Source organism: Schistocerca piceifrons, chromosome 2 (genome assembly GCF_021461385.2).
Source record: "Schistocerca piceifrons isolate TAMUIC-IGC-003096 chromosome 2, iqSchPice1.1, whole genome shotgun sequence".
Classification (NCBI taxonomy): Eukaryota; Metazoa; Arthropoda; class Insecta; order Orthoptera; family Acrididae; genus Schistocerca; species Schistocerca piceifrons.
In genome coordinates this window covers 47,862,031-47,874,001 of record NC_060139.1, presented here as the reverse complement: position 1 = coordinate 47,874,001, position 11,971 = coordinate 47,862,031, and the positions used below count along the sequence as shown (strand labels likewise).

The window sequence follows — 11,971 nt, the reverse complement described above, 5'->3', positions numbered from 1 at the left end:
GTCCGGAAACGCGCTGCTGCTACGGTCGCAGGTTCGAATCCTGCCTCGGGCATGGACGTGTGTGATGTCCTTTGGTTAGTTAGGTTTCAGTAGTTCTAAGTCTAGAGGACTGATGACCTCAGATGTTAAGTCGCGTAGTGCTTAGAGCCATTTGAACCATTTTTGCACTTGGTCAGTCATTATATAATGGAGTCGTCATCCAATGATGTCCCATATGAGCTCGATTGGAGACATATCTGGTGATCGAGGAGGCCAAGACAACATGTCGACGAGCTGTAGAAGTTGGAGAGACGACATCGCAGCTACAGGCAGTCTGCATATACCAGTTATGTTGACCAGTGACTCATCGTACATATGGATCCTGGTAACCTCTTCAGCAGTAACTAAGGCCTGTAGATGGCACATTGAAGCACCCAAACTGGTAGATACGCTATAAACGACATCCTAAGGACGGCCGCAGGTGTTTCATTTTCTTACACTAGCGAACGGCCGTAGCCCCCATACCTCCAGTCACAAGGTTGGACATACAAGAATCTGTACAGCCTGTTGGGTTACATCCGTAGTATGAGCGTGGATTAACCTATTGAAAAGTATCCCCTGTATTGCTGTTCATGAATGACAGCATGACACGTCGAATCAGTAGACTGACGTACAAATTTGCAGTCAGGGTGTGTGGAATGACCACGACAGTGCTCCTGCTGTCATACGAAATCGGACCCCAGATCATAACTCAGAGTATAGGTCCAGAGTGACTAGTACACAGGTTGGCTGCTGGCTCTCAGCTGGCCTCCTAACCAACACACGGCCATCACTAGCACTAAGGCAGAACCAGCTTCCATCAGAAAAAACAACAGACCACTACCACGCCCTACAACGAGCTCTAGCTTGTCACCAACGAAGTGGCAAATGGCGGTGGTTTGTGATCAGCGGAATGCACGCTACAGGGCTTTTGGCCCGGAACTGTCTCTGAAGTAACCGACTTTCAATTCGTAACAGTTCGTTGTATCATCGTTGTGCAAACTCCACATGCAGTACGACGCGCCTCAGCTATACGTCGAACACGATGGTCTTCGCTCTCAGTCAGGTGACCATCTGGAGCCCGGTCTTCTTGCGAACGTACATTCTCGTGACCAATGCTGCCAGCAACCAAGTGCAATGGCGACGTTCCTGCCAAGTCTTTCTGCAGTATCGCAGAAACAACAACCAGCTTCGCGTAACCCTTTTACACGACCCCGTTCTAACTCAGTGAGGTGTTGATAATGGCGTCTTTGTCGCCTTAAAGGCATTCTTGATTAACATCAGATCACCACGTACAATCTCAAAGGTAAATAACGCTGACGACCGTTACAGCGTGTGTTTAAAGGAAACCTGATCTGAAGCCTCATAGTAGCGCTACTAGTGGCATTCTTATGCGATGGGCTCCACATTTTAGTAGACGCCTACCATGTGAGATCTCAACTTTTCCCGGCGAATTGAATGTTCAAATAACTTACGGGTTTGCTGCCGGGTGACGTCGTCGACCACCGCCGATGTTTCGACAGGAGCACACCCTGCCATTCTCAAGGCACAACTACAAGGAGGAAGCAATGTGCAAGTGAATTTAAGTGAATTTAATACCTCGGTTCACAGAGGAGAAACAAGGAAAATATCACACGCAGAACAAGTAACCGTAAAGTCAACACACAACCAAAGACAGCCAACATCAGAAATATCGATAGTGACTATTAATCAGCAGGTGAGGTAACATTTATTCTGTCCCTCTGTTTTTTGATGAGAGACAGAGCCGGATTCCAAGCAGCATTTAAACAAAATCCACCATCTCTGTTTATAAGGTTGCTTGATAGTTTGATTTCAACAGCATCCTTAATAACACTATCCAAATAGCTGGACATGCAATCCAGAATCTCCGTGTCACCCGGCAGCAAACCAGTAAGTTATTTGAACACGCCTAGCAACTTTCGTTTATCCCGCATAACTCCTTTTTGCATTATTGTGGCCAAGATAGATACGAAGCCCACACCTACTACAGTAGTACAAGTTTATATGACAACTAGCTCTGCAGATGACGAAGAAATTGAAGAAATGTATGATGAAATAAAAGAAATTATTCAGATAGTGAAGGGAGACGAAAATTTAATAGTCATGGGTGACTGGAATTCGAGTGTAGGAAAAGGGAGAGAAGGAAATGTAGTAGGTGAATATGGATTGGGGCTAAGAAATGAAAGAGGAAGCCGCCTGGTAGAATTTTGCACAGAGCACAACTTAATCATAGCTAACACTTCGTTTAAGAATCATGATAGAAGGTTGTATACATGAAAGAACCCTGGAGATACTAAAAGGCATCAGATAGATTATATAATGGTAAGACAGAGATTTAGGAACCAGGTTTTAAATTGTAAGACATTTCCAGGGGCAGATGTGGACTCTGACCACAATCTATTAGTTATGACCTGTAGATTAAAACTGAAGAAACTGCAAAAAGGTGGGAATTTAATTGTACAGAGTTTCAGGGAGAGCATAAGGGAACAATTGACAGGAATGGGGGAAGAAATACAGTAGAAGAAGAATGGGTAGCTTTGAGAGATGAAGTAGTGAAGGCAGCAGAGGATCAAGTAGGTAAAAAGACGAGGGCTAGTAGAAATCCTTGGGTAACAGAAGAAATATTGAATTTAATTGATGAAAGCAGAAAATATAAAAATGCAGTAAATGAAGCAGGCAAAAAGGAATACAAACGTCTCAAAAATGAGATCGACAGGAAGTGCAAAATGGCTAAGCAGGGATGGCTAGAGGACAAATGTAAGGATGTAGAGGCTTATCTCACTAGGGGTAAGATAGATACTGCCTACAGGAAAATTAAAGAGACCTTTGGAGATAAGAGAACCACTTGTATGAACATCAAGAGCTCTGATGGAAACCCAGTTCTAAGCAAAGAAGGGAAAGCAGAAAGGTGGAAGGAGTATATAGAGGGTCTATACAAGGGCGATGTACTTGAGGACAATATTATGGAAATGGAAGAGGATGTAGATGAAGATGAAATGGGAGATACGATACTGCGTGAAGAGTTTGACAGAGATGTTGAGGGTATTAAATTAGGAAATGAGACACTTAAAGTAGTAAAGGAGTTTTGCTATTTGGGGAGCAAAATAACTGATGATGGTCGAAGTAGAGAGGATATAAAATGTAGACTGGCAATGGCAAGGAAAGCGTTTCTGAAGAAGAGAAATTTGTTAACATCGAGTATAGATTTAAGTGTCAGGAAGTCATTTCTGAAAGTATTTGTATGGAGTGTAGCCATGTATGGAAGTGAAACATGGACGGTAAATAGTTTGGACAAGAAGAGAATAGAAGCTTTCGAAATGTGGTGCTACAGAAGAATGCTGAAGATTAGATGGGTAGATCACATAACTAATGAGGAGGTATTGAATAGGATTGGGGAGAAGAGGAGTTTGTGGCACAACTTGACCAGAAGAAGGGATCGGTTGGTAGGACATGTTCTGAGGCATCAGGGGATCACCAATTTAGTATTGGAGGGCAGCGTGGAGGGTAAAAACCGTAGGGGGAGACCAAGAGATGAATACACTAAGCAGATTCAGAAGGATGTAGGTTGCAGTAGGTACTGGGAGATGAAGAAGCTTGCACAGGATAGAATAGCACGGAGAGCTGCATCAAACCAGTCTCAGGACTGAAGACCACAACAACAACAACAACAACGACTCCTTTTTGGTTCTGTGGTTCTTTACTGAAGGAGAAAGTTACCGAATATTATTTAATTAAGATGCTGCTAGTGACAACAGTACTGTCAGTGATGACAATGACCCGGCATTCGTTGCCAATTATGCATTGTCTAGTCTTTTTTTAGTGAAAGTTATTATTATTCCGTCAACAGCCGTGATAAACTGAGGCTATGAAGTAAGTGTTGATCAACTTGAACATTAGTTACCGGATAAGGTAGGGTGATTGCAGATATGCGGAAAAAAATAAATCTAAAACCGGTTACCTCATTTTACGAATTTCTTTGTGTGTTCCAGATCTATTGGTTTGCAGCACATACTTGCAAATCTTTTGTCCTCCGAAACAAAAAAGTTATGAAAACTTTTCTCGACATTATTCTTAACACTGAATGATAACATGGAACGCCACATCAAAAGTGTCTGCACTAAGCTGCAAGGTGAAAGGAGGAACATTAAGCAGTATCAGTTACCCTCTAGCATTGGAATAATATTATTCCAGCATGAGCATGGTGCCTAATTTTTATTTTACTTTTATAGACTGAAATCAGTCTATGCTATAAACATAAAAGCAGGAGGCGGTGAATGAGATTCGTTTTATATTTTGTAGACTGCTGTGTCACCACAAGATCCTTCAAATGGAGTACCCCACCTATACAGAAATCGTCGACAAGTCTACAATAGTTTCAGTGGCTGCTGTTTCATCCTCTGTGAGAAAAAGTAATTTATCATACTGAATCATGGAACACAAATCACATGTCGAGAAAAATTATTCGCCATGCAAGCAATGCTGTTCAAGAAAACATCCATTTCAAACTGTATGTAATGTTCAAGTCACATTTGTCCCTGAAAAAATGCATAGACTGTTTCTAAGAAAACGATGGAAACTAATAGGAACTTGGACCAAATCCGGGCCTCCACCTGTCGAATTCGTATTCGTAATCGAAAGGTAGTCAGCTGTGATAACCTCATTTAATTTCGATTTTATGTTGTTGTTTGCATGCCTTTTTCAGCTCTGTCGTCAAACATATGTCCAAATAACAAAAATAGTATTTTGCAAATGGCTCATATTTAATATACCTGTATGGAAATCACTGTTTATATTTCACTAGCGTTACTATTGGAGTCTATTACCTGCTCCTCACAGAGCTAACCGTTGGCATTAAACCATGTTTTTCACAGTTTTGTCAACTGTAGCAAGTGGTCAGAAAACATTATGGTGACGCCATTGTAACATTTATCAATTTGCTTACGGCAGCTGTTTGGGGAACTTCTATTTCTGATGCCGAAGTATGTGTCTTATTAAGATTTACGCTGTGTAGGACGGTAAACAGCTTTAAGACTAGTCCAGTCCTGAGAAGTAAATACGAAGCTGAAAACTGGCCGCACTACGGGGAGATTCACTACTGTTAAATTCAGTCTGTCCTGGTCCCGTGGAAATCTGTATGAAACAAATGACCAGCAAAAATGTGCTTATACAGATATTATAAGTGTAACAATAACGTACTTTTAACAAAAAACATTTCTGTGCAATCCATACTTACTTAAAACATGTACGTTTTTCGGTAGTTGAAGTAGTGTGCTATTAGAGGTAACACACCCGCAATTGTCGCAATGGCACAACATGCGTAGTCTACACAGGAAGTGACCTCAGATAATCCATCACTGTTTCGACATTCTCAATAAATTACGCTGGCCTTATCAGAGAAGCACTTTACACGTTTCGTATGCCAATGAATTCATTCACAAAGTTCCGAGAACAAACAGTTCCGAGTAGGCCCCTTTCTTGCATGCGCTTAAGCTCCTCACAACTTCTTATGAATGGTGAAATCGGAGAGATACGATGGTTTACGCTCAATGAGATCTAAAATTAACCCTCAAACTTGATAAGACTGCCGTTGACGTGTGACAAGATTGATGCTGTGTACCAATGGATTCCCGACAAGGTCACGTTCACTTGCAGTCGGAATTGCTTTTATTTTGCACGTCGGTAGTGTTAACTGCTCGCCGTATGTGAGTGAATTTGGAGTGAAAAATGAACTTTTGTTTCACACGAATTTACTTACAGTTAATTATGCAGTTATTGCTATGAAAGTCATTGTCGTGTTCGGCAAACAGAGGAGTAGACACCTAAGTCTTCAAAAGTCATGTATAAGTGGATATGTTCGCTACATGACATTTCTTACCGTTCGCTAGGTAAGAGAAAAAGTATTCTGTACCTAATTAGACTTTACATTAAAGTGTGAAGCAGTGGACGATATTAGTCTAGCTTGCACGTCCTACCATCAGTACGAATCACCGTTACAATTGCCTTTTACCCGCAAATACGCAATGTAATCTCACACATTAGCTTCAAAACTGCAACGTCAGCATGAATATCTGAGCGAAGTTCATGTGCTTATACAGAGTAGATGCCAATCGACATTGGTTGCAAAGTGCCGTTTAATGTGCTGGCACTCCTAAGAACCTCCGCGTGACTTCGTGTAATCATGTGATTTATAACCCAAGTAGTTTTCATTGTCTTCTGCTTTGGCATATCTACTTTATGACAGGTATCAACAGCTCGGTCGCCATTTCTATCTATGCTGTCTTAGTCTGCTGGTAACTTCGTTGTGTTTTAAACATACCAGCTTTACTTCGGGTTCATCACTGGACAAGCACTCTGTGCAGGGGTGGGGGGGGGGGGACGCCGGGTCAATTTCAGTACAGATTTAAGTTTTCTGTGGTGCCCCAAACTCTCTTAAGGCGAATTTCGGAATGGTTCCTTTGAAAGGGTGCGGCCGAATTTCTCTCTAATCTCAGAAAAGAAACAGACTCCTTCAGTCCAGCTTCCTCGGCGCACCGGACCTCCCACAGAAACGTTGTTTCTCGCTTTATGATCCATCATCTGCTCTCAGTTTCAGTGTCCACCAGCTACTTTAAACAAGAAATACACGTAAATAAAACAAAAGCTATAAACAATGGTTACCAGATCACTCAAGCTAAATCATTAGGATATCAACCCACAAACCTACAAATGACAGCAGAAAAAGCTCTGTATTAGCATTTGTTGGTAGATTTTGAACCAAAATATGCCATACTCTGAAGAAAAATATATCTTCAGTGACCTGCTACACCACAGAAACGTTATGCAGAAATTTGTTTAAACCTCGAAGACGAGCAATCCCAATGGAACAAACTTGTAATCTTCCAGATCCGTAACTAATAGCTGGCTCATATTACAGATCAGTGTGCACCAGACTTAAAGAACACAACAGAAGAATGAATCTGCTGAAAACGGATTCCACCCGTGCGCCCCATTGTCCGGAAAGCAGACGCAATTATGTAGCAGATGTAGAGATACTGCTCGCTGGACACAACAAGTAGAAATTACCAATATTTGAAATGCTAGGGATCAAGAAACCTACAATTACCATCACAAACAGCTATCAAATGTGGTGCAGACAACAGGTACTCTCGACTTCATGATACAGCTACAACTGAATTATTATAAATTCAGACTGTACTACATTGTGCCCCAATACAAATCGATTTACCAGGTATTAATTTATTTTAGTGTTCTATTATTAAGAAAGTATTATTTTGGGTATTTAATATTATCAAACATTTTGATTGTAATTGCTTTGCTGTTTTACTTTGTGTCACTGTGCGCAACATCCTTGTTGGTAGTAGTTGACAGTTATATAATATCCTGAAACCTAAGCCACAAAAATAAATATCTGGTGGAACAAGTGGCAAATAAATGTAATTTTCTCCAAACAACCAATTAAGTAAACAAAAGGGAAAAATCAAGTATTATGTTCAACTTTTTCGAACCCTCAACTGCTTTAGAGTTGCCTGGTGTAATTCGACCAGTGATCCGGCGAAAGCATAAGGGGCAGTCGTGATCGATGTGTGGCACCGTCCGCATAACATCACTGCCGCCACATCAAGACATCTCACAATGTAGAGACTAGCAGCTGTTCTCTGTGATTCGATTAAGTTTGCACCGGATTATACGAGGCAAATGAAAGCCCGGGAGTTTTATATTTGGGTTTCCTAGTCGCCTGAAGCCTTTCTGCGGCGAAGGTAAACTCTCCGATATATACGTACTCACAGGACTGAAACCGCAGCCTGACAGGCGCAGGAAAATTGCCCAAAACAGTAGACGAACTTTCAATTGGATTTTAGATCCTTGCTGAATGGTACGTATTGAAAGGACTGATCCTTCTATATTCTTGTCGGTAATCGACTGAAAACTCACTGTCTATTGCGTCAAGTGCAATGATGTTGCTAGGCAACGGGAGCCACTGAACAGTAGTAGGCAGAAGAGCACCAGACGCAGTGTTCATTTCCTGTCCTAGCTGAAAAACCCTGCTGAACATCTAAAATTCTTTGTCCTATCATCCTGAAATATCCATTAGCATCGAGTATTCCTATTTCTTTTCTGAAACGACACTGATCCTCGGCCTTTTCTTCTTCATTTCTTTTCTTTTAATCTTCTCGTATAAAAGGCTATACAAAGAACATGTAATACGACATATAAAATTAATCATCCCGTAAGCTTGCTTTCTTCGGCACAGTATTTCTTTGCTAAAGGGACCAGAACACTTAACCAGTTCTTCAGGCCTTCCTCATATTTTCTATTGGCGAAGTTCGTTACTCTGGATGTTGTTTTTAATCGTATTTCATTCTTCTGCTACTTTGGTACTTTCTGCTGAATCTTCTACTTTTTCTCCGATAATTATACCAGGATTCACAAAATACTTTATACTGTGGGCAGCCGCAGATGTGGAAATACATCTTGACAAATGAAGAACTGCAACAGCTCTTAATTGCAGTGTCCATATTTGGTAAGTTCCTTAATATATGCTTTCTTACATTTTCAGAGTCTTTTGGTTAGACTGTTTCTCGGTATCCCCGTCCCCCTTTCAAACCTGTCTTTCCTGATTATTAATGCTCTGGTTTTACTTTAGGTCATCGTTTTTATCTTATCTGTTTCTCTACCTGCGTACCGTTGTATGCTACTGCCACACGAGCGTATTTCGTATTATGCAGCTCTCCCAACGGAGTGTTTACCTATTACATTCCCGTTTAATTAATTACCTTCATTATAATTCCGCATTTTCAGACTTTGAATTTAAGACCCTATCAGTTCACTTGGCGTTTTTATTGTAGGATCCCTTGCTATCTGGGTTGGTTGACTAACGTTCTGTGCATTGTACCATCTGACTACCATTCCTTCCATGAACGTTTTATTTTGATTTCACTGGGAATGTGGGGTCGTCCATTTAACCCTGGTCTTGATTTTATATGAACTGATTGTGAGTACATTCCTTCTTAAATTGGTTTATAGACAATATTGTTTTAGTTTTGCCGCCCTTTTTTCTACCCAGAAGTATACCTGAGGATGCAGCTATAAGCGGCGAATCCCGTCGCCACTGAAAAACTGGTTTCTCATTTATCAATTCACCTTACTCACGTCTCATTTTCTTACCAGTTGTTTTTCTTCGTAATCAATTTATGGTAATGGTAATTTTTGGTATGAGAAACTAGAAAAGAAGAGAGTCGACTCGTTTAAGATGTTTACTGAGTGGTGCTGAAAATGAGAATTTGCCCGCAACTCGTGGTCGTGCGGTAGCGTTCTCGCTTCCCACGCCCCGGTTCCAGGGTTCGATTCCCGGCGGGGTCAGGGGTTTTCTCTGCCTCGTGATGGCTGGGTGTTGTGTGATGTCCTTAGGTTAGTTAGGTTTAAGTAGTTCTAAGTTCTAGGGGACTGATGACCATAGATGTTAAGTCCCATAGTGCTCAGAGCCATTTTTGCTGAAAATGAATAACTGATGAGATAGTAAATGAAGAAGTTCTTCGCAGAATCGGCGAAGAAAGAAAAGTTTGGGGAACCCTAGTTAAGACAGAGGGAATAAATCTTACGGTATTAGGGTGCGGGATGGAGGACAGCTAATGAAGAGAAAGACAGAGATTGATATATATTCAACGAGAAGTTGAAGGCTTTGATTATGAGATACCCTTAAATGAAGAATTTGCCACTAAAACTAAATCTTGCCGGCAGTATCAGACCAGCCAGAAGAGGAGACTGACACAGTGAACGAAAAAGGGACTTTAACGTCAGAGTTGATGCTTTAGCTGATCAAAATGTTACCAAGAGAAATTTTTTTTGGCAGAAGAATTCATGCACTCAGTTTCCTTATCTGAATCTAAGACCCGCTTTAAGATCCTGAGAGACATGCAGTTCCCAAGATTTAAGTTCAGGTAAGTATCTAATGTAATGACTGTCGTTTTCCACAGTGGAAAGGGGTCGCATTGTGGCTCCCCACTTCGTCGGCTGGTCGAATGGTGAATATATCCACATTTGTGGGGCAATCGGATGTGGCAGTGTGTAAGTAGGCTGTTTAAGTTTTTATATTGGTAACGCCACGTAGCGCTCTGTATGTGCTGTGTGCAGTCTGTGGCTGGTTTGCATTGTTGTTGGAATATCTGCCATTGTAGTTTTGGGCAGGTGGATGTGAACAGCGCGTAGCGTTGCGCAGTTGGAGGTGAGCCGCCAGCAGTGGTGGATGCGGGGAGAGAGATGGCGGAGTTTTGAAATTTGTAAGACTGGATGTCAATTATGACTATTAAGGTAAATACATTGAAACTTCCTGGCAGATTAAAACTGTATGCCCGACCGAGGCTCGAACTCGGGACCTTTGCCTTTCGCGGGCAAGTGCTCTACCAACTGAGCTACCGAAGCACGCCTCACGCCCGCTACTCACAGCTTTACTTCTGCCAGTACCTCGTCTCCTACCTTCCAAACTTTACAGAAGCTCTCCTGCGAACATTGTTTGTTCTCTATCAAAATCTTTCATTTGCTAACTATGGCTATCAGTAGTTAGTGCCTTCCGTAGTTTGAATCTTTTATTTAGCTGGCAGTAGTGGCGCTCGCTGTACTGCAGTAGTTCGAGTAACGAAGAATTTTGTGAGGTAAGTGATTTGTGAAAGGTATAGGTTAGTCAGGGCCATTCCTTTGTAGGGATTTTTGAAAGTCAGATTGCGTTGCGCTAAAAATATTGTGTGTCAGTTTAAGCACAGTCTTGTATAATTGTTCAAAAGGGGACGTTTCATATGTCGACCCTTAGCCTAGGATACCTCACTGGAATCTTCCGATTTTTTTCTTGTAGTTTGTGTAATTAGTGTAGCTATTGTTTACTGCTAGCGCGTAATTATAGAGAGAATTTCTTTTGTAGTTGCAGTCTTTCATTGATGTACAGTTAAACAGGTGTGGCACGCATCTAGATTTGCACCAAGTATTTCGCAGCTGCAATTAACTAGATATTATTTTCAGTGCTATGTTATGTGTTCTCTTATTTTTGCTCGTCAAATTGTGCTTTTCTGTGTTGTCGTGTGAAATATTGTGACAATAATGGCGTGTGAAAAACGTCATACTAGGCTCCAAAGTAAACTGAGAAATGACAGTGAAGACGAAAGCAGAGTGTTAGCACCACCATGTAATGAATTAACTAACATTCAAAATAGTAATTTGGTAACTGTGCATAGGGAAATGGAGCGGGCGTCAAATAATGGTGTAGACAGTGAAACAGGTACTGAACAGGGAAGCATTATCGATCGATCGGTCGGCAACAGTTCGCCTCAGGAATCGGGAATGACAGAACACAATATTGCAAATACTGTAGACTCAGATTTTGGGTTCTCACCATTTTCTCAAATGAGTCAAGACACATTTTCTGGCCGGCCGCGGTGGTCTAGCGGTTCTAGGCGCGCAGTCCGGAACCGCGCGACTGCTACGGACGCAGGTTCGAATCCTGCCTCGGGCATGGATGTGTGTGATGTCCTTAGGTTAGTTAGGTTTAAGTAGTTCTAAGTTCTAGGGGACTGATGACCTCAGATGTTAAGTCCCATAGTGCTCAGAGCCATTTGAACCATTTTTGAACACATTTTCTGCTTGTCAAAATGTGAATGTTGCCGGTGCAAATTCACTGCCGAAAAGCACTGAGGAACATGTTTCAGACACCAGTGCATTGTTATTACAATTAATGCAACAAATGGGACAAAAGCTTCAAAAGTTAGACACAATGGATCAACACCAGAGACAAACACAGCAACTGTTAGACACAATGGAACAATATCTTCAAAAGTTAGACACAATGGAACAAAATCTTCAAAAGTTAGACACCACGCTTGAACAAACACGTGAAGATTTAACTACTGAGTTACATAACATTGAATCGAAACGTCAAAAAGTCTGT

At 41.5% G+C, this 11,971-nt stretch overlaps 1 non-coding gene across 1 annotated transcript; it reads right to left on the bottom strand.

Annotated features, from left to right (window-relative positions):
• Positions 1-10,384: 10,384 nt before the first annotated feature.
• Positions 10,385-10,459, bottom strand: Trnas-cga. Its single transcript has one exon. It is a non-coding gene; the product is annotated as a tRNA-Ser (tRNA).
• Between the last annotated feature and the right edge of the window lie 1,512 nt (positions 10,460-11,971).